At 50.4% G+C, this 23,742-nt stretch overlaps 1 protein-coding gene across 2 annotated transcripts in view; it reads left to right on the forward strand.

The window, feature by feature from the left end:
- ppp1r16a (protein phosphatase 1, regulatory subunit 16A) overlaps positions 1-23,742 on the forward strand; it is a 163,708-nt gene that overhangs the window by 106,330 nt on the left and 33,636 nt on the right. The window lies entirely within an intron of this gene.

The raw sequence follows: 23,742 nt of genomic DNA on the forward strand, positions 1-23,742 counted from the left end.
ACTGGAATTCGCTAGAGCTTAGAAGAATGAGAGGGGATCTCATTGAAACTTATAAAATTCTAACAGGACTAGACAGACTAGATGCAGGAAGGATGTTCCCGATGGCCAGGGAGTCTAGAACCAGGGGTCACAGTCTAAGGATAAGGGGTAAGCCATTTAGGACAGAGATGAGGAGGAATTTCTTCACCCAGAGAGTGGTGAACCTGTGGAATTCTCTACCACAGAAGGCAGTAGAGGCCAATACATTAAATATATTCAAGAAGGAGTTAGATATATTTCTTAAGGCTAAAGGGATCAAGGGATATGGGGAGAAGGCAGGGACAGGGCACTGAATTTGGATGATTAGCCATGATCGCATTGAATGGCGGAGCAGGCTCGAGGGGCCGAATGGCCTACTCCTGCTCCTATCTTCTATGTTTCTATGAATAGTCGAGTCTGAAGGTAACGAGATGAGGGTTTTAGCAGCAGATGAGCTGAGGCGGGGGTTGAGACGAGTGATGTTAGAGGTGGAAGTAGGCAGTCTTTATGATGGAGAGGATATGAGGTCGGAAGCTAGGCTCAGGATCAAATAGGGCGCCAAGGTTGCGAACAGTCTGGTTCAGCCCGAGACAGTGGCCAGGGAGCTAATGGAAGTGTTGGTGAAAAAACCGGGTTTGTGGCGGGGACCAAAGACAATGGCTTCAGTTTACCCAATATTTAATTCGAAGAAATGTAGGTTCATCCAGGGCTGGATGTCGGACAAGTAGTGTGACAACACAGTGGAGGGGTCGAGAGAGGCGGTGGTGATGGGGCGGGAGTTTATAAAGACAGTGGGCTCGAGGGTGGATTTTTAGAGGATGTGGTGATGGCGGCAGGTTTGAAAGGGAGGGAGACAGCACAGGAGAGGGAACAGTTTACAACATCAGCTAGCATAGGGTCCAAGAAGGAAAGTTGGGTACTGGGGAGTTTAGTGGGAATAGGATTGAGGGAGCAGGATGGTCTCAATGGGGGGGAAGGGTCTGCGATTGGGGGGGAAGGGTCTGCGATTGGGGGGGAAGGGTCTGCGATTGGGGGGGAAGGGTCTGCGATTGGGGGGGAAGGGTCTGCGATTGGGGGGGAAGGGTCTGCGATTGGGGGGGAAGGGTCTGCGATTGGGGGGGAAGGGTCTGCGATTGGGGGGGAAGGGTCTGCGATTGGGGGGGAAGGGTCTGCGATTGGGGGGGGAAGGGTCTGCGATTGGGGGGGAAGGGTCTGCGATTGGGGGGGAAGGGCCTGCGATTGGGGGGGAAGGGCCTGCGATTGGGGGGGAAGGGCCTGCGATTGGGGGGGGAAGGGCCTGCGATTGGGGGGGGAAGGGCCTGCGATTGGGGGGGAAGGGCCTGCGATTGGGGGGGAAGGGCCTGCGATTGGGGGGGGAAGGGCCTGCGATTGGGGGGGGAAGGGCCTGCGATTGGGGGGGGAAGGGCCTGCGATTGGGGGGGGAAGGGCCTGCGATTGGGGGGGGAAGGGCCTGCGATTGGGGGGGAAGGGCCTGCGATTGGGGGGGAAGGGCCTGCGATTGGGGGGGAAGGGCCTGCGATTGGGGGGGAAGGGCCTGCGATTGGGGGGGAAGGGCCTGCGATTGGGGGGGAAGGGCCTGCGATTGGGGGGGGAAGGGCCTGCGATTGGGGGGAAGGAAGGGCCTGCGATTGGGGGGAAGGAAGGGCCTGCGATTGGGGGGGGGGGGGAGGGCCTGCGATCGGGGGGGGGGGGAGGGCCTGCGATCGGGGGGGGGGAAGGGCCTGCGATCGGGGGGGGAAGGGTCGAGTGATTTAAATGACAAAAGGGATGATGGTGCAAGGCAAAAGCGGACAGTAATGGGACAGTAAAGAAACAAAAGATGGGTCTAGAGGAGTTGGAAATGGTAAAAGCAGAACCATTACCAGCCCCTGCTATTCATAAAAATGGGATCAGTGGTTATGATGTGAAATTGTTGATCTCAACGTTGAGTCTGGAAGGATATAAAGTGCCTAATTGAAAGATGAGCTGCTGTTCCTCGCGCTTCCGTTGAGCTTCATTGGAACAGTGTAGGAGGATGAGGTGGAGAATTAAAATGGCAAACAACCAGAAGCTCAGGGTCACGCTTGCGGATTGAATGGAGATGTTCTGCAAAGTTATCGCCCAATCTGCGTTTGGTCTTCCCGATGTAGAGGAGACCGCATCGGGAGCAGCCAATACTGTATATTAAATTGAACAAAGTACAAGTAAATCACTGTTTCACCTCGAAGGAGTGTTTGGTGCTCTGGATGGTGGTAAGGGCAGATGTTGCATCTCCTGCGCTTGCCCGAGAAGGTGCCGTGGGAAGGGGAATGGGTGATGGAAGAGTGGACCAGGATGTCGTGGAGGGAACGGTCCCTTTGGAATGCTGAAAGGGGAAGGAAGGTGTGTTTGATGGTGGTGAAAATGGCGGAGGATTATCCAGTGAATGTGGAGGCTGGTGGGGTGGAAGCCGAGGGGAACCCAATCGTGGTTCTGGGAGGGAGGGGAAGGGGTGAGAGCAGAAGTGCTAGAAATGGGCCGGACCCTGTCGAGGACCACGGCGGAGGGGGATCCTAGGTTGAGGAAGAAGCAACATTGGGTTGGGTTTAACGAAGACCGTGATTGTTTTGCAATGGTAAATATCTTTAATTAGAAGCCACAATTGAATGAGCAGAAATTTCCTTCAGTTAAATATTGGGAAGACCAAAGCCACCGACTCCATCCCCCTCCCTGGCCAGTGTCTGAGGCTGAACCACACTTTGCAATCTTGGAGCCCCAGTTGACCCTGAGCTGAGCTTCCAACCCCATATCCTCTCCATCACCAAGAACGCCTATTTCTACCTCCGTAATACTGCCCGTCTCGGCTCATCTGCTGCTGAATCCCTCCTCCATTGTTTTTGTTACCTCCAGGCTTGACTATTCCAGTGTTCTCCTGGCTAGCCGGCTGCCCATCTTCCACCCTTTGTAAACGTAGCTCATCCAAAACTCTGCTGCCTGTGTCCTAACTCGCACCCAGTCCCATTCACTCATCACGCCCTGTGCTCACTGCCCCGTGTCCTAACTCGCACCCAGTCCCGTTCACCCATCACCCCCTGTGCTCACTGCCCCGTGTCCTAACTCGCACCCAGTCCCGTTCACCCCTCACCCCCTGTGCTCACTGACCCGTGTCCTAACTCTCACCCAGTCCCGTTCACCCATCACCCTCTGTGCTCACTGCCCCGTGTCCTAACTCACACCCAGTCCCGTTCATCCATCACCCCCTGTGCTCACTGCCCCGTGTCCTAACTCGCACCCAGTCCCGTTCACCCATCACCCCCTGTGCTCACTGCCCCGTGTCCTAACTCACACCCAGTCCCGTTCATCCATCACCCTTGTGCTCGCTGACCCGTGTCCTAACTCACACCCAGTCCCGTTCACCCATCACCCCCTGTGCTCACTGCCCCGTGTCCTAACTCGCACCCAGTCCCGTTCACCCATCACCCCCTGTGCTCACTGCCCCGTGTCCTAACTCGCACCCAGTCCCGTTCACCCATCACCCCCTGTGCTCACTGCCCCGTGTCCTAACTCACACCCAGTCCCATTCACCCATCACCCCCTGTGCTCACTGCCCCGTGTCCTAACTCTCACCCAGTCCCGTTCACCCATCACCCTTGTGCTCGCTGACCTACATTGGCTCCTGTTCCGCCATTCATTGAGAGAGAGAGAGAGAAACTATTTCCGCTGGTTGGGGATTCGAGGACTAGGGGGCAGAGTCTAAAAATTAGAGCCAGACCTTTCAGGAGTGAAGTTAGGAAACACTTCTACACACACAGGGTGATCGAAGTTTGGAACTCTCTTCCGCAAACAGCAATTGATGCTGGATTCCCCACATTACAACAGTGACTACACTCAAAGTACTTCATTGGCTGTAAAGCGCTTTGAGATGTCCGGTGGTCGTGAAAGGTGCTATATAAATGCAAGTCTTTTTTTTAGATCAATTGTTAATTTTAAATCTGAGATTGATAGATTTTTGTTAACCCAAGGTATTAAGGGATATGGAGCAAAGATGGAGTTAGGTCGCAGATCAGCCATGATCTCGTTGAATGGTGGAACAGGCACAAGGGGCTAAATGGCCTCCTCCTGTTCCTATGTTCCTGCAATGCCTTGAATTTAAAATTCTCATCCTTGTTTTCTCCCTATCCCTGTAACCCCCCTCCAGCCCCACAACCCTCAGATCGCTGAGCTCCTCTCATTCTGGCCTCTTGGACATCCCCGATTTTCATCGCTCCACCATTGGCAGCCGTGCCTTCAGTTGCCTGGGCCCTAAGCTTTGGAATTCCCTCCCTAAACCTCTCGCCTCTCTACCTCTCTCCTCCTTTAACACGCTCCTTAAAACCTACCTCTGACCAAGCTTTTGGTCACCTGCCCTAATATTTCCATATCTGGCTCCGGGTCCAATCGCCCCTGTGAAGCACCTTGGGACGTTGTACTGCGTTAAAGGTGCTATATAAATCCAAGTTGTTGTATCAGGCTGGGAGCAGCGAACTGTCGTTTGGCCTGGAGCCAAGGCTGGATGCGAGGCAGATAGGGGCAGCTATGGAGCTAACGTCGGGTGTAAAGCTGGTGAAGGTGCAGAGGGGGGCCTGTATTGCTGCTTTTTACATCAGTGTCCGTTTCTGCCTACTCCCTGATGGAAAGTCTCAGCTCCCTGAGGGAAGTGATCAGCAGGAGTGACGGGAGGAGGCCAGTGAGGATGTGTCTGGTGCTGGGCCCAGGCAGAAGTCCATTATTCTTCTCTTTGCAATAATGGAGTCAATGACGGCTTCGGGGGCAGATGGGCTGAGATTGGGACACAGGCGGGTGTTGCTGCGGAGGGGGGAGTAAGGTGTCTTAGTGATGGAGAGGGTATGGGGGGTCGGAAGCTTCACACAGGGTCGAACGGGACGCTAACATTGTCAACAGTCTGGCGCAACTTCAGACAACAAAGGACGACACACTCGAAACGTTAGTCTGTCCTTTCTGTTCACATGCTGACTGACCTGCCTCGTTTCTCCAGCATTTCCTGGTTTTATTTCAGATTTGCGGTATTACTTTTATTTGAACAGTTTCTAGCAGCTGTTGCGTGTAATGAGGAGCTGTTTTGGTGATGAGACGCCTCGCTTTCCCTTCAAATAAATATAGCAAGTAATTGTCTACATTTTGGCATGAATGCTACACTTTGTACCAGCCAGCTGTCAGCAATACGGGGACATCACTGAGAGACCTCGCACTGTCCCTGTACCAATAGTTAGCTCACTGACACGGGCGATTCACACTGCCCCTGTACAAATAGTGAGCTCACTGACACGAGAGTCTCGCACTGCCCCTGTACAAATAGTGAGCTCATTGACACGAGCGTCTCGCACTGCCCCTGTACAAATAGTGAGCACACTGACATGGGTGTCTCGCATTGCCCCGTAACAATAGTGAGCTCACTGACACGAGCATCTCGCACTACCCCTGTACAAATAGTGAGCTCACTGACACAAGCGTCTCACACTGCCCCTGTACAAATAGTGAGCTCACTGACACGAGGGTCTCACACAGCCCCCTGTACCAATAGTGAGCTCACTGAGACGAGCGTCTCGCACTAACCCTGTACCAATAGTGAGCTCACTGACACGAGCGTCTCGCACTAACCCTGTACCAATAGTGAGCTCACTGACCCGAGCGTCTCGCACTACCCCTGTACCAATAGTGAGCTCACTGAAACGGGCGTCTCGCACTGTCCCTGTACCAATAGTGAGCTCACTGACACGAGCGTCTCGCACTGTCCCTGTACCAATAGTGAGCTCACTGACACGAGTGCCTCGCACTGCCCCTGTACCAATAGTGAGCTCACTGAAACGGGCGTCGCTTACTGACACGGGCGTCTCGCACTGTCCCTGTACCAATAGTGAGCTCACTGACCCGAGCGTCTCGCACTACCCATGTAACAATAGTGAGCTCACTGACACGAGCGTCGCTCACTGTCCCTGTACCAATAGTGAGCTCACTGACACGGGCGCCTCGCACTGCCCCTGTACCAATAGTGAGCTCACTGAAACGAGCGTCTCGCACTGCCCCTGTACCAATAGTGAGCTCACTAACACGAGCGTCTCGCACTGCCCCATACCAATAGTGAGCTCACTGACACGGGCGTCTTGCAGCGCCCCTGTACCAATAGTGAGCTCACTGACACGAGCATCTTACACTGTCCCTGTACCAATAGTGAGCTCACTGAAATGGGCGTCTCGCACTGCCCCTGTACAAATAGTGAGCTCACTGACACGGGCGTCTCGCACTGTCCCTGTACCAATAGTGAGCTCACTGAAATGGGCGTCTCGCACTGCCCCTGTACAAATAGTGAGCTCACTGACACGGGCGTCTCGCACTGTCCCTGTACCAATAGTGAGCTCACTGACCCGAGCGTCTCGCACTAGTCCTGTACCAATAGTGAGCTCACTGACACGAGCGTCTCGCAGTCCCTGTACCAATAGTGAGCTCACTGACACGAGCGTCTCGCACTGTCCCTGTACCAATAGTGAGCTCACTGACACGGGCGTCGCACACTGCCCCTGTACCAATAGTGAGCTCACTGACCCGAGCGTCTCGCACTAGTCCTGTACCAATAGTGAGCTCACTGAAACGTGCGTCTCGCAGTCCCTGTACCAATAGTGAGCTCACTGACATGAGCGTCTCGCACTGCCCCTGTACCAAAGTGAGCTCACTGACACGAGCGTCTCGCACTGTCCCTGTACCAATAGTGAGCTCACTGACACGAGCGTCTCGCACTGTCCCTGTACCAATAGCGAGCTCACTGACACGAGCATCTCGCACTAGTCCTGTACCAATAGTGAGCTCACTGAAACGGGCATCTCGCACTGTCGCTGTACCAATAGTGAGCTCACTGACACGAGTGCCTCGCACTGCCCCTGTACCAATAGTGAGCTCACTGAAACGGGCGTCGCTTACTGACACGGGCGTCTCGCACTGTCCCTGTACCAATAGTGAGCTCACTGACACGGGCGTCTCGCACTGCCCCTGTACAAATAGTGAGCTCACTGCCACGAGCGTCGCACACTGCCCCTGTACCAATAGTGAGCTCACTGACCCGAGCGTCTCACACTATGCCTGTGCCAATAGTGAGCTCACTGACCCGAGCGTCTCGCACTACCCATGTAACAATAGTGAGCTCACTGACACGAGCATCGCTCACTGTCCCTGTACCAATAGTGAGCTCACTGACACGGGCGCCTCGCACTGCCCCTGTACCAATAGTGAGCTCACTGAAACGAGCGTCTCGCACTGCCCCTGTACCAATAGTGAGCTCACTGACACGAGCGTCTCGCACTGCCCCTGTACCAATAGTGAGCTCACTAACACGAGCGTCTCGCACTGCCCCGTACCAATAGTGAGCTCACTGACACGGGCATCTCGCACTGTCCCTGTACCAATAGTGAGCTCACTGACACGAGCGTCGCACACTGCCCCTGTACCAACAGTGAGCTCACTGACCCGAGCGTCTCGCACTAGTCCTGTACCAATAGTGAGCTCACTGACACGAGCGTCTCGCAGTCCCTGTACCAATAGTGAGCTCACTGACATGAGCGTCTCGCACTGCCCCTGTACCAATAGTGAGCTCACTGACACGAGCGTCTCGCACTGTCCCTGTACCAATAGTGAGCTCACTGACACGGGCGTCGCACACTGCCCCTGTACCAATAGTGAGCTCACTGACCCGAGCGTCTCGCACTAGTCCTGTACCAATAGTGAGCTCACTGACACGGGCGTCTCGCACTGTCCCTGTACCAATAGTGAGCTCACTGACACGAGCGTCTCGCACTGTCCCTGTACCAATAGCGAGCTCACTGACACGAGCGTCTCGCACTGTCCCTGTACCAATAGTGAGCTCACTGACCCGAGCGCGTCTCACTACGCCTGTACCAATAGTGAGCTCACTGACACGGGCGTCTCGCACTGCCCCTGTACCAATAGTGAGCTCACTGACACGGGCGTCTCGCACTGCCCCTGTACCAATAGTGAGCTCACTGACACGGGCGTCTCACACTGCCCCTGTACCAATAGTGAGCTCGCTGACACGGGCGTCTCGCACTACCCCTGTACCAATAGTGAGCTCACTGACACGAGCCTCTCTCACTGCCCCTGTACCAATAGTGAGCTCACTGACACGAGCCTCTCTCACTGCCCCTGTACCAATAGTGAGCTCACTGACACGGGCGTCTCGCACTGTCTCTCGAGTTGATTTGGTTGGCTGATATTACCCAATTGATATTAATTTTCCCATTGAATTGTTTATTGTGAGTGTGCGAGCTGAGGGCTGTTCATCGCTGGGGTAGCAGTTGATGATAAAAGCAGCTGTTACAGGATCAGAGTCCTCTCTGGATGGCTGCTACCTCAGTCAAACATTCATTCTGCTCTCTACCGGAATCCAGTGCCGCTCTGGGCCCTTCAGGTGGTCTGTAATTTGACCTCTCTGCCAAGGGGAATAGGTCCTTCCTCTCCACTCTATCTCGGCCCCTCATAATTTTATACACCTCAATTAAATCTCCCCTCAGCCTCCTCTGTTCCAAAGAAAACAACCTCAGCCTATCCAATCTTTCCTCATAGCTAAAATTCTCCAGTCCTGGCAATATCCTCATAAATCTCCTCTGTGCCCTCTCTAGCGCAATCACATCTTTCCTGTAATGTGGTGACCAGAACTGCACGCAATATTCTAGCTGAGGTCTGAGGTGCTGCCTAAGAAGAAGAACTACTAGTGTTTTATACAGTTGAAGCATAACCCCCCTGCTCTTGTATTCTATGCCACGGCTAATAAAGGCAAGTATCCCGCCTTAACCACCTTATCTACCTGGCCTGCTACCTTCAGGGATCTGTGGACATGCGCTCCAAGGTCCCTTTGTTCCTCTACACTACTCAGTGTCCTACCATTTAATGTGTATTCTCTTTCCTTGTTAGCCCTCCCCAAATGCATTACCTCGCACTTGTCCAGATTGAATTCCATTTGCCACTGTTCTGCCCACCTGACCAATTTATTGATATCTTCCTGCAGTCTGCAGCTTTCTTCTTCAGTATCAACCACACAGCCGATTTTTGTATTGTCTGCAAACTTCTTAATCATACCCCCTACATTCAAGTCTAGATCATTAATATATATCACAAAAAGCAGAGGACCCAGTACTGAGCCCTGTGGAACCCCGCTGGAAACAGCCTTCCAGTCACAAAAACACCCTTCGACCATTACCCTCTGCTTCCCGCCTCTGAGCCAATTTTGGATCCAACTTGCCACTTTGCCTTGGATCCCATGGGCTTTTACTTTCATGACCAGTCTGCCATGTGGGACCTTATCAAAAGCCTTGCTAAAACCCATATACACTACATCAAATACTGTGGCTACAAGAGCAGGCCAGAGGCTGGGAATTCTGCGGCGAGTGTCTCACCTCCTGACTCCCCAAAGCCTTTCCACCATCTACAAGGCACAAGTCAGGAGTGTGATGGAATACTCTCCACTTGCCTGGATGAGTGCAGCTCCAACAACACTCAAGAAGCTCGACACCATTCAGGATAAAGCAGCCCATTTGATTGGCACCCCATCCACCACCTTCAACATTCACTCCCTCCACCACCGGCGCACTATGGCTGCAGTGTGTACCATCTACAAGATGCACTGCAGCAACTCGCCAAAGCTCCTTCAACAGCACCTTCCAAACCCGCGACCTCTACCACTTAGAAGGACAAGGGCAGCAGACGCATGGGAACATCACCACCTACAAGTTCCCCTCCAAGCCACACACCATCCTGACTTGGACCTGTATCGCCGTTCCTTCACTGTCGCTGGGCCAAACTCCTGGAACTCCCTTCCTAACAGCATTGTGGGTGTACCTACACCATATGGACTGCAGCGGTTCAAGAAGGCGGCTCACCACCATCTTCTCAAGGGCAATTAGGGATGGGCACTAAATGCAGGCCTAGCCAGCCAGTGACGCCCACATCCCATCAATGAATAAAAAAAAATTTTTTTAAATGCGCTACCCTCATCAACCCTCCTTGTTACCTCCTCAAAAAATTCAATCAAGTTAGTCAGACACGAACTCCCCTTAAATCCGTGCTGACGGTCCCTGATTAATCCGTGTCTTTCTAAATGAAGATTTATCCTGTCCTTCAGAATTGTTCCCAATAATTTTCCCAGCACCGAGGTTAGGCTGACTGGCCTGTAATTACTCGGTCTATCCCGTTCTCCCTTTTTAAACAACAGTAGAATGTTAGCAGTCCTCCGGCACCACACCTGAAGCCAGTGAGGATTGGAAAATGATGGCCAGAGCCTCTGCTATTTCCTTTCTTGCTTCTTTTAACAGCCTGGGATACATTTCATCCGGGCCTGGGGATTTATCCACTTTCAAAGATGCTAATCCCCTTAATACTTCCTCTCTCACTATGCTTATTTCATCTATTGGCCCAGAAATTCCGTTGGCAGCCCTCCCGTGGGCGAAGGGCTGTGATTTGGAAAAATCTGCGCCTGGACCGGAGGCTCCCGGGAGGTGCAGAGTTCTGTTGCTGGGCCTCTTCAAACTGCCGGTGTGCAGGGCCCGCGTATCCCAGGGGCGCAGGCGGTTCGCAGCATCCCTGGGATCACGTGGGTCATGGGGAGCCAATCAGAGCAGGGAATCTCCATTCATCGATCTGACAGGAAGACCTGTCAAATATGTGAATAGAGATCAGCCCCAAAACATAACTAAAACTTCAAATACATTTTTTAAAAAACATCACATTTTTATAAAATGACTATAAATTACATAAATTAACTATTTTAAACAAAAATTAAAATTTTTGAAAAAAATAATTAAAGTTTTTAACGGGGCTATAAATAAACTTACATTTCTTTAAAGTATTTTAAAATGATAAATCAGTGGAAAAAAATTTTTTTATTTTTTTTTTTAGTTTCTTCAACTGTTAGCCTGGTAAAAGCAGGCCTTGCGCCGAGGAGCTGCCGGCTGTACGCCTGCTTTTCCAGACGCAGCAGTTTCCGACTTACGTGGACTGAAGCAACAGTGAATAAAAACAGAAGTTCCAGCCGTCCGCGCTGCCTCTCCGGCGCAGGCGTTTGACCTGTCGAGCCCTTTCTTCACAGAACGGAAGTTCCAGCCGTCCGCGCTGCCTCTCCGGCGCAGGCGTTTGACCTGTCGAGCCCTTTCTTCACAGAACGGAAGTTCCAGCCGTACGCGCTGCCTCTCCGGCGCAGGCGTTTGTCCTGTCGAGCCCTTTCTTCACAGAACGGAAGTTCCAGCCGTACGCGCTGCCTCTCCGGCGCAGGCGTTTGACCTGTGGAGCCCTTCACAGAACGGAAGTTCCAGCTGTCCGTGCTGCCTCTCCGGCGCAGGCGTTTGACCTGTGGAGCCCTTCACAGAACGGAAGTTCCAGCTGTCCGTGCTGCCTCTCCGGCGCAGGCGTTTGACCTGTGGAGCCCTTCACAGAACGGAAGTTCCAGCTGTCCGTGCTGCCTCTCCGGCGCAGGCGTTTGACCTGTGGAGCCCTTCACAGAACGGAAGTTCCAGCTGTACGCGCTGCCTCTCCGGCGCAGGCGTTTGACCTGTGGAGCCCTTCACAGAACGGAAGTTCCAGCTGTCCGTGCTGCCTCTCCGGCGCAGGCGTTTGTCCTGTCGAGCCCTTTCTTCACAGAGCGGAAGTTCCAGCCGTACGCGCTGCCTCTCCGGCGCAGGCGTTTGACCTGTGGAGCCCTTCACAGAACGGAAGTTCCAGCTGTCCGTGCTGCCTCTCCGGCGCAGGCGTTTGACCTGTGGAGCCCTTCACAGAACGGAAGTTCCAGCTGTACGCGCTGCCTCTCCGGTGCAGGCGTTTGTCCTGTCGAGCCCTTTCTTCACAGAACAGAAGTTCCGGTTTCCAGCGCACGCGCAGTGCATGCCTAAAACCGGCACTTCCGTTGGCCCTACGGGTGGGTACACAGCGCGTACACACCCGTAGGGAACGGAATTTATGGCCCAATATCTCTCACTCCTCCTCCCTGATTGCAATGTCTGCATCATCCCTCTCTTTTGTGAAAACAGATGCAAAATATTCATTAAGGACCAGACCCACGTCTTCTGCCTCCACACAGATTACCTTCATGGTCTCTAATGGGCCCTACTCTTTTCTTTAGTTATCCTCTTGCTCCTAATGTATTTATAAAACATCTTTGGGTTTTCCTTGATTTTACCTGCCAACATTTTTTCATGCCCCCTCTTTGCTTTCCTGATTTCCTTTTTAATTTCACCCCTGCACTTTCTCTACTCCTCTAGGGTTTCGATGATATTGAACCCTCGGTATCTGTCATAAGCCTCTCTTTTTTTCTTTATCCTTCCCTGTATGCCCCTTGACATCCAGGGAGCTCTAGATTTGTCACTCCCACCCTTTTTCTTTAAGGGAACATACTTGCACTGAACCCTCACTATCTCCTTGAATGCCTCCCACTGCTCCGACACTGATTTACCTTCAAGTAGCTGCTTCCAATTCACTTTGGCTAAATCACATCTCGGCTTAGTATAATTGGCTTTTCCCCAATTGAGAACTTTTATTCCTGGTCTATCTTTGTCCTTTTCCATAACTACGCTAAATCTATCTGAATTATGATCACGACCCCCAAAATGCTCTCTCACTGATACACCTTCTACCTGCTCAGCTTCATTCCCTAAAACTAAGCCCAGAACTGCCCCCTCCCTTGTTGGGCTTGCCACATACTGACCAAAAAAAGTTCTCCTGAATGCATTTTAGGAATTCCGTGCCCTCTATACCCTTCACACTAATTCTATCCCAGTTAATATTAGGGTAGTTGAAATCCCCTACTATTACTACCCTATTGTTTTTGCACTTTTCAGAAATTTGCCTACATATTTGCTCTTCTATCTCCCTCTGACTGGGGGTCTAGAGTACACTCCCAGCCGTGTGATTGCCCCTTTTTTATTCTTCAGTTCAACCTGTATGGCCTCATTTGATGATCCTTCTAAGATATCATCCCTCCTCACAGCTGTGATTGTTTCTTTACTGCGACCCCCCCCTCCTTTTTTAACCCCCTCTATCCCATCTGAAACAGGAATGTTGAGCTGCTATTCCTGCCCTTTCAGCCATGTCTCAGTAATAGCTATAATATCATACTCCCACATGTCTATCTGTGCCCTCAGCTCATCTGCCTTATTCCCTATACTCCTTGCATTAAAATATATACCCTTTAGCATTGCCAAACTGCCTTGTTGTCTATTTTCTAGCCTTTGTTTCCTCTGCCTTCCAAACTCACTCACTAATTTTCTGCCTTCCATTTCCAGCTTGGCTTCTCTCCCTTCTGACAATACTCTGTTTCCCATCCCCCTGCCAAGCTAGTTTAAACCCTCCCCAACACAACCAGCAAACCCCGCCATGAGGATATTGGTCCCGGCTCTGTTGAGGTGCAACCTGTCCGGCTTGTACAGGTCCCACCTCCTCCAGAAACAGTCCCAATGCCTCAAGAATCTAAAGTCCACCCTCCTGTACCATCTCTGCAGCCACGCATTCATCCGCTCTATCCTCTTATTTCTGTACTCGCTAACGCGTGGCACCGGTAGTAATCCGGAGATTACTGCCTTTGAGGTCGTGCTTTTTAATCTCCCTCCTAGCTCCCTAAAATCTGCCTGCAGGACCTCATCCCTCTTTCTTCCTATGTCGTTGGTACCAATGTGGACAACGACCTCTGGCTGTTCACCCTCCCCCCTCAGTGTCCTGCAGCCGTTCAGTGACATCCTTGACCCTGGCACCAGGGAGGCAACATACCATCCTGGAGTCATGTCTGCGGCCACAGAAACGCCTGTCTGTTCCCCTAACTATCGAATCCCCTACCACTATTGCCCTTCAACTCTTCTTCCTCCCCCCTCTGTGCAGCTGAGCCGCCCATGGCGCCATGAACTTGGCTCTGGCTGCTCTCGCCAGAGGAACCATCGCCCTCACCAGTATCCAGAACTGAAAACCGATTTGTGAGCGAGATGCACTCTGGGGACTCCTGCCCTACCTGCCTGGTCCTCCTACTCTGTCTGGCGGTCACCCGTTCCCTCTCTGCCTGCACAGTCTTAAGCTGCGGGGTGACCACATCCTGAAACGTGCTATCCACTAATTCCTCCGCCTCGTGGATGCACTGCAGTGACTGCAGCCGCCGCTCAAGCTCCGTAACCCGGTGTTCGAGTTGCTGTAGCTGGTGACACTTCCCGCACACATGGTCGTCCAGACCACGCGAAGCATCCAGGACTTCCCACATGGCACAGGATGTGCATTCCACAGGACAGCTGCACTGCCCTGCCTCTATTTAATAGACTATTAACTAACTTAGCAGAAATAAATTTAAACTTTAAACAAAAACAGTCACTAGCTACTCACCAATCAGCTCTATTTAATAGAGTAAGGTCTGTAATTTAGCCCACAAGTCCGAGTTTAACTTTAACTAATATTCTTATTTTTAATTCATTTACTGTTTTACTTAGCACGATAGAAATTTTTAATTTCTGGCTCTTAGTTAAACCAATGCACTAGGGAAAGAGAAATACTCACCAACCAATCACTTACCTGCTTTCCTGTGATGTCACACTTCGATATTTTTTTCTTTCTCCGGTTGCGCCCAGGTCCACAGCCTCTGCGCTCTCCTCTCCTCTGCCGCGCTCTTTCTCTCGCTCTCGCTCCCAGCTCAGGCCCGCAGCCTCTGCTCTCGCCTCTCCTCTGCCGCGCTCTTTCTCTCGCTCTCGCTCCCAGCTCAGGTCCGCAGCCTCTGCTCTCTCCTCTCCTCTCCTCTGCTGCGCTCTTTCTCTCGCTCTCGCTCCCAGCTCAGGTCCGCAGCCTCTCCTCTGCCGCGCTCTTTCTCTCGCTCTCGCTCCCAGCTCAGGTCCGCAGCCTCTGCTCTCTCCTCTCCTCTCCTCTGCTGCGCTCTTTCTCTCGCTCTCGCTCCCAGCTCAGGTCCGCAGCCTCTGCTCTCGCCTCTCCTCTGCCGCGCTCTTTCTCTCGCTCTCGCTCCCAGCTCAGGTCCGCAGCCTCTGCTCTCTCCTCTCCTCTCCTCTGCTGCGCTCTTTCGCTCTCGCTCCCAGCTCAGGTCCGCAGCCTCTCCTCTGCCGCGCTCTTTCTCTCGCTCTCGCTCCCAGCTCAGGTCCGCAGCCTCTGCTCTCTCCTCTCCTCTGCTGCGCTCTTTCTCTCGCTCTCGCTCCCAGCTCAGGTCCGCAGCCTCTCCTCTGCCGCGCTCTTTATCTCGCTCTCGCTCCCAGCCCAGGTCCGCAGCCTCTCCTCTCTCCTGGGTGTCCTTGTGCACCAGTCGCTGAAGGTAAGCATGCAGGTGCAGCAGGCGGTTAAGAAGGCAAATGGTATGTTGGCCTTCGTAGCAAGATGGTTTGAGTACAGGAACAAGGATGTCTTGCTGCAGTTGTACAGGGCCTTGGTGAGACCACACCTCGAGTATTGTGTGCAGTTTTGGTCGCCTTATCTGAGGAAGGATGTTCTTGCCATGGAAGAAGTGCAGCGAAGATTCACCAGGCTGATACCTGGGATGGCAGGAATGACGTATGAGGAGAGATTGGGTCGATTGGGCTTGTACAAAAGTGGCAGTCAGAGAAATCAACGGTTTAAATCAAACGTGGCCACAGTAAATAATAATTCTAATAGGTCTAAGAGCGTTAAAAAAAACAAGCCTGAAGGCTTTGTGTCTTAATGCGAGGAGCATTCGTAATAAGGTGGATGAATTGGCTGCGCAAATAGAGGTAAACGAATATGATTTGGTTGGGATTACGGAAACGTGGCTCAAGGATGGCCAAGGCTGGGAACTCAACATCCAGGGGTATTCGATATTCAGGAAAGATAGGCAAAAAGGAAAGGGAGGTGGGGTAGCATTACTGGTTAAAGAAGGGATTAACACAATTGTAAGGAAGGATATTAGCTCTGATGATGTGGAATCTGTATGGGTAGAATTGAGAAATACTAAAGGGCAGAAAACGTTAGTGGGAGTGGTATATAGACCTCCAAACAGTAAGGCGGAGGTTGGGGATGGCATTAAAAGGGAAATTAGAGAAGCGTGCAATAATGGCACAGCAGTCATCGTGGGTGACTTTAATCTACATATAGATTGGGCTAACCAAATTAGTAACAATACTGTGGCGGAGGAATTCCTGGAGTGTTTACGGGATGGTTTCCTGGACCAATATGTCGAGGAACCAACCAGAGATCAGGCCATCTTAAACTGGGTATTGTGGTGTATGTAACCTGTTCCACCTTAAGAGATGTACTACTTTCTCTGGCTGCTGTATACGTAATACCGGTGGCGACCACCAGTATATAAGCACTGTGTAGTAATATTGTATTTAGTATAGTCCTGACCTCCAACCAGTAAAGACCTGTTGAACTTTAATCTTGTAGTCTGTGTTAGTAATTACAACTAGAACACACAGACTTAACAGTGGCGACGAGTCCGATTCTTACCCTGCGGCAGTTTATATCCACGGCGGCTTCGTCCACAGAACGGACGTCGAAGAGAGGCTTCCACCCTCATCACCCTGCTGGAAGACACGTCGCGCGGCAGACATCGAGAAACCAGAGTGCAGAAGACATCCTGAACTCGAAGCCTCCATCAGCGGCTGTCAGCTATCTTCTTTCTACCTCGGTGGTGGGTAAGCCGGGCAGCGACGCGACCAGAAAGTCGGCCGCGTTGGCTGTACAGACGGGGAGGGAAGACGGAGGAATAAGGGCGGTGAGATCGATCGCGACCGGAGATAAGGGCCGGGCCGCATTTGGGCCGAAAGGCGCAGCGCGGGGACATCGATCGCGGCTGGTGATAAGGGCCGGGCCGCATTCGGGCTAAAAAGGCGCAGCGTCTGGGGCAACTGAAGGCGCAAGAGCCGTGGTGAAGCGGAGACAGCGTCGGGGGACGGGTGAAGACCGCCAAGCGCGGGAAAACTGCCATTTTGTAGGCGGAGGACAAAGACAAGAGCGGGAAGCCGCCATCTTGGATAAAAATAAAAATAAATTAAATTGCAACGATGCCTAAACATGGGAACATTAATACCTTTGATAGCGACATCGACGATTGGGCCATGTATGTAGAACGCATACAAAATTATTGTAAAGCAAATAAAATCCCAGATGAAGAGAAAGCACTAACATTATTAAACTTAATGGGTGCAAAGACATACGGGCAATTGAAACACCTTTTATCACCAGATGAACCGGCGGATAAGACGTTCGAGGAGATTGTTACTGTCCTGAAAAATCATCTAAACCCCACGCCGCTGATGTTAGCGGAACGATTTAAATTTTACAGCAGAAGGCAGCTGAAGGATGAAAGCAATGCTGAATATTTAATGGAATTGCGTAAGCTAGCAAAGTACTGTCAGTTTGGAACGAGACTGACAGAGGCGCTACGAGATAAATTTGTGTGTGGTTTATTAAAAGAAGATACACAAAAGCGACTGCTCGAGAATGAGCTGACGCTTGAGAAAGCGGTCACTATGGCAGCAGCACAGGAAGCCGCAGCGAGAGGCACGGCAGTAATGCAGCTACAGTCACCGGAACTCAGTACAAATAAATTGGGTTTGAGTACTGTAAAATGTTATCGTTGTGGAAAGACAACGCACGATCAGAACCAGTGTTGGTTTAAAAACCAAGAATGCAGAACGTGTGGCAGGCTTGGCCACATAGCTAAAGTATGCCGGTCAGGAAAGAAGACCAGCAACAAAAAGTCACCGCAAGGAAAATACATAAAGGTACACAAGGTGACAAAGAACCGTTCGAACGAACAGAAGTCAGATTCAGACGCCAGCAGTAATGAACTGGGTAGCTTAAGAGTACACAACGTTGGTAAGGATGCAGCTCTCCAGACAATTTGGGTCACCCTTCAGATAGCAGGAGTCCAAGTAAAGATGGAATTGGACACTGGATCGGCATTGACGGTCATGAATAAGAAAGATTACAAAAGGTTATTCCAACATATTCCCCTACGGGATACGGAGATTATATTGAAAACATACACGGGGCAAAGAGTGTACCCCATCGGAAAGATAGAGGTAAAAGTGGTCCACAAGGGCGAAGAAAGCCAAGTAATGGACTTATATGTGCTACCTGAAGGAGGTCCACCACTACTGGGACGGGAGTGGATTAGGAAAATGAATATGGACTGGCACTCCTTGAAGGCACTAACGGTAGATTCCGGGGAAACAGATATCAAACCTAAACGATTGTCCAAAATATTGGATGATGCTAAAGAGGTGTTCCAGCAGGGACTGGGAACACTGAGAGGAATTACGGCAAACATCAAGATTGATGAACATGCACACCCAAAAATTTTTAAAGCCAGACCGGTACCCTATGCAATACGACCTACTGGAGAAGCGGAACTGGAAGCGCTAGAACGTTCAGGTGTACTGTCTAAGGTAGATTGCAGTGAGTGGGCTACGCCCATTGTTCCCGTTATGAAACGTCCTTCGAACAACAAGCCAGGAGAACCAGGGAAGGTTCGCATCTGTGGAGATTTCAAAATCACTGTTAATCCGGTGCTTCACACGGTGCAGTATCCGCTTCCGCGGATTGAGGATATTTTTGCTTCGTTGTCTGGCGGGAAACACTTCACCAAGATAGACCTGGCGCAGGCGTACTTGCAGATGGAGGTTGAAGAAGAGTCACGCCAATACCTCACGATCAACACGCATCGAGGTTTGTACCGGTACAATAGGCTGGTTTTTGGAGTGGCATCGGCTCCAGCAATTTGGCAGAGGGCCATGGAGCAGGTATTACAGGGAATTCCAGGCACACAATGTTACCTGGACGATATTCTGATTACAGGTGATGGTGATGACACCTCGCAAACTTGGAACTGGTGCTCAACAGACTGAAAGAGTATGGACTTGGAGTTAATCGGCAGAAATGTGAGTTCTTTCAGAAGCGGATCTCGTACTGTGGTCATGTCATTGACCGGGAGGGGCTTCATAAGTCTCCTGACAAGATAGAGGCAGTTGTAAAGGCTCCCGCTCCGGATAATGTCTCTCAGTTGAGGTCGTTTCTAGGATTGATTAACTATTACCATAAATTTCTACCAAATCTATCCACGGTACTGCACCCGCTAAACGCTCTTTTACAGAAGGGGGTACCATGGGAATGGAGCGAAAACTGTAAGAAGGCATTTCGCAAAAGCAAAGAATTGATCACCTCAGGAAGTGTTGGCTCACTTCAACCCGACACTGCCTATTCGGTTGGCTTGTGATGCTTCTCCATATGGTATTGGGGCAGTACTCTCACACAAATTGCCAAATGGCACGGAAAGGCCAGTCGCGTTTGCATCCAGATCATTGACCTCCGCTGAGCGCAACTATGCGCAGATCGATAGGGAGGCTCTCGGCCTTGTATGGGGAGTGAAGAAGTTTAATCATTACCTGCAGGGCCAAAAATTCACACTTCTGACAGACCATCAGCCGTTGGTATCCATTTTTAACCCTAAGAAGGGTGTTTCGGTGATGACAGCACAGAAACTCCAGAGATGGTCCCTTTTCCTAGGGGCACATCAATATCAAATAGAATTCAAAGGTACAAAGCAGCATAGCAATGCTGATGGGCTGTCGCGCCTGCCACTACCTGAAGAAGAAGAGACGACGAAAGTTGACCCTGTTGAGTTATTTCATTCGACCATCATCGAGTGTTTACCAGTCGCCAATGCAAGTATTGAAAGAGAAACCAGGAACGACCTGACACTGTCCAGAGTCTACGAGGTGACAGTGAAAGGATGGCCAACACGGGGTGATCCTCTGTTACCGGCATTCTCGGCAAGGCGAGACCAGCTGTCCGTCTGCCATGGTACTTTGATGTACGGGACAAGAGTGATTATTCCTCCCAAGTTAAGGGAAAGAGTTCTAAAGGAACTGCATGAAGGTCATCTGGGGGGAGTTAAGATGAAAAGTCTTGCTAGGGCTTATGTATGGTGGCCGGGTATTGACCAACAGATAGAGGAGTTGACGAAAAGCTGCGCTGGGTGCCAAAAAGTGCAAAATGCACCTCCGATCGCACCGCTACACCCATGGGAATGGCCTTCAGCCCCATGGCAACGCGTACATATTGACTTTGCTGGTCCATTCATGGACTCCATGTTCCTAATTGCGGTGGACGCACATTCCAAATGGCCAGAAGTGATCAAGATGAATACCACTACTTCAGAAAAGACAATTGCGGTGTTAAGAGCAATATTCGCAAGGAACGGATTGCCAGAACAGATATGTTCGGACAACGGACCACAGTTCGTGTCGGAAGAATTCCAAAAATTCTTAAAGAAGAATGGGGTGAAACATTATACCTCTGCCCCATATCATCCGGCGACAAACGGGTTGGCCGAGAGATTTGTCCAAACATTCAAAAAGGCAATAAAGGCCATGAACGATGATCAGATTCCGCTACAGCACAAGGTGGACAATTTCCTAATGGCATATCGAAACGCCGCTCATGCAGTGACTAACCAAAGTCCTGCCATGATGTTTTATAACAGGAGGTTGCGGTCCAAGTTGGACTTGTTAAAACAAAATGTGCGGAGGGAAGTGGAAAACAAACAGTTCCGGCATATTAATAACAAGACCACTTGAAGTTTCGACGTAGGACAACCAGTGTTGGCAAGGGGCTATGGAAACGAAAAATGGCAGTCCGGAACAATTCGGGCCAAACAAGGACCTCTGATGTACACAGTAGATATTGGTAACAATGTGATAAGGCATCATGCGGATCAACTGGTAGAATCGAGAGCAAGGGTCGAACCCATGGTTGCGACAGAGACAACTGTGGAAGACGTTAATGAACCTGAAGCATCTACCTCGGCAGGGAATGTACCTGATGATGATAACACCCAATGCATGGGAGACCAACTGGAGGAGTCACCTCAGCAACAGGAATCAGAGACCACTGAAAGGCGTTATCCAAACCGAATCAGAAGGCCTCCTGAGAGACTGAACCTTTGAACTGTTTATACCTGAAGTTATATATGTTATTATGTTATGTTAAATGGGGATATGACTGTTAAGCTAAAAAGGGAGGATTGTGGCATATGTAACCTGTTCCACCTTAAGAGATGTACTACTTTCTCTGGCTGCTGTATACGTAATACCGGTGGTGACCACCGGTATATAAGCACTGTGTAGCAATATTGTACTTAGTATAGTCCTGACCTCCAACCAGTAAAGACCTGTTGAACTTTAATCTTGTAGTCTGTGTTAGTAATTACAACTAGAACACACAGACTTAACAGGTATTATGTAACGAGAGGATTAATTAGCAATCTTGTTGTACGAGGCCCCTTGGGTCGGAGCGATCATAATATGATCGAATTCTTCATTAAGATGGAGAATGAAGTAGTTGACTCGGAGACTAGGGTCCTAAATTTAAATAAAGGAAACTACGATGGTCTGAGGAGCGAGTTGGGTAGGATTGATTGGGGAATGGCACTCAAAGGGTTGACAGTGGATAGGCAATGGCAAACATTCAAAGACCGAATGGATGAACTACAGAATTTGTTCATCCCAGTTTGGCATAAAAATAAAACAAAAAAGGTGACTCAACCGTGGCTAACAAGGGAAATTAGGGATAGCATAAGATCCAAGGAGAGGACATATAAATTGGCCAGAAAAAGCAATAATCCTGAGGATTCGGAACAGTTTAGGATTCAACAAAGGAGGACAAAGGGATTAATTAAGATGGGGAAAATAGAATATGAGAGTAAGCTTGCAGGGAACATAAAAACTGACTGTAAAAGCTTTTATAGATACAGTATGTGAAGAGAAAAAGATTGGTGAAGTCAAGCGTAGGTCACTTGCAGTCAGAATCAGGGGAATTTATAATGGGGAACAAAGAAATGGCAGACCAACTAAATACATATTTTGGTTCTGTCTTCACAAAGGAGGACACAAATAACCTCCCAGAGATGTCGGGGAACATAGGGTCTGATGAAAGGGTGGAACTGAAAGAAATCAGTATTTGTAGAGAAATGGTGTTCGGAAAATTGATGGGACTGAAGGCCGATAAATCCCCTGGGCCTACATCCTAGGGTACTTAAGGAAGTGACCCTAGAAATAGTAGATGCATTGCTGGTCATCTTCCAGAACTCGATAGACTCTGGAACAGTACCCATGGATTGGAGGGTAGCTAATGTTCAAAACTATTCAAAAAAGGTGGTAGAGAAAAAGCGGGGAGTTATAGACCGGTAAGCCTGACATCGGTAGTGGGGAAAATGCTAGAGTCCATTTTAAAAGATGTAATAGCAGGGCACTTGGAAAGCAGTGACAGGATTGGACAAAGTCAACCTGGATTTACAAAAGGTAAATCGTGCTTGACTAATCTACTGGAAGTTTTTGAGGATGTAACTGGTAAGATAGATAAGGGAGAGCTGGTGGATGTGGCGTATTTGGACTTTCAGAAGGCTTTCGATAAGGTCCCGCATAAGAGATTAGCGTGCAAAATTAAGGCACATGGGATTGGGGGCAAGGTATTGACTTGGATAGAGAACTGGTTGGCGGATGGAAAGCAAAGAGTTGGAATAAACGGGTCGTTTTCCGAGTAGCAGGCAGTGACTAGTGGGGTACCGCAAGGATCGGTCCTAGGACCCCAGCTGTTCACAATATATATTAATGATCTGGACGAGGGAATTGGATGTAATATCTCCAAATTTGCAGACGACACAAAGCTGGGTGGGAGGGTATGCTGTGAGGAGGATGTCGTGAAACTCCAGTACGATTTGGACAGGTTGGGTGATTGGGCAGAAACATGGCAAATGCACTCTAATGTGGATAAATGTGAGGTTATCCACTTTGGTGGCAAAAACAGGAAGGCAGACTATTATTTGAATGGCAATAGATTGGGAGAAGGGGAAGTGCAGAGAGACCTGGGTGTTCTTGTGCACCAGTCGCTGAAGGTAAGCATGCAGGTGCAGCAGGTGGTTAAGAAGGCAAATGGTATGTTGGCCTTCGTAGCGAGAGGGTTCGAGTACAGGAACAAGGATGTCTTGCTGCAGTTGTACAGGGCCTTGGTGAGACCGCACCTTGAGTATTGTGTGCAGTTTTGGTCACCTTATCTGAGGAAGGACGTTCTTGCCATGGAGGGAGTGCAGCGAAGATTTACCAGGCTGATACCTGGGATGGCAGGAATGACGTATGAGGAGAGATTGTGTCGATTGGGCTTATACTCACTGGAGTTTAGAAGATTGAGAGGGGATCTCATCGAAACCTATAAAATTCTGTCAGGCCTGGACAGACTAGATGCAGGAAGGATGTTTCCGATGGCTGGGGAGTCCAGAACCAGGGGTCATAGTCTAAGGATAAAGGGTAAGCTATTTAGGACTGAAATGAGGAGGAATTTCTTCACCCAGAGAGTGGTGAACCTGTGGAATTCTCTGCCACAGAGGGCAGTGGAGGCCAGTTCATTAAATATATTCAAGAAGGAGTTGGATATATTTCTTGAGGCTAAAGGGATATGGGGAGAAAGCAGGGACCGGGTACTGAATTTGGATGATCAGCCATGATCACATTGAATGGCGGAACAGGCTCAAGGGGCCGAATGGCCGACTCCTGCTCCTATCTTCTACGTTTCTATGTTTCTCTCCTCTGCCGCGCTCTTTATCTCGCTCTCGCTCCCAGCTCAGGTCCGCAGCCTCTGCTCTCGCCTGTCCTCTGCCGCGCTCTTTATCTCGCTCTCGCTCTCGCTCCCAGCTCAGGTCCGCAGCCT

The sequence above is a fragment of the Somniosus microcephalus genome, chromosome 5 (genome assembly GCF_052327205.1).
Source record: "Somniosus microcephalus isolate GS21.2 chromosome 5, FLI_Smic_1.0, whole genome shotgun sequence".
Taxonomy (NCBI): Eukaryota; Metazoa; Chordata; class Chondrichthyes; order Squaliformes; family Somniosidae; genus Somniosus; species Somniosus microcephalus.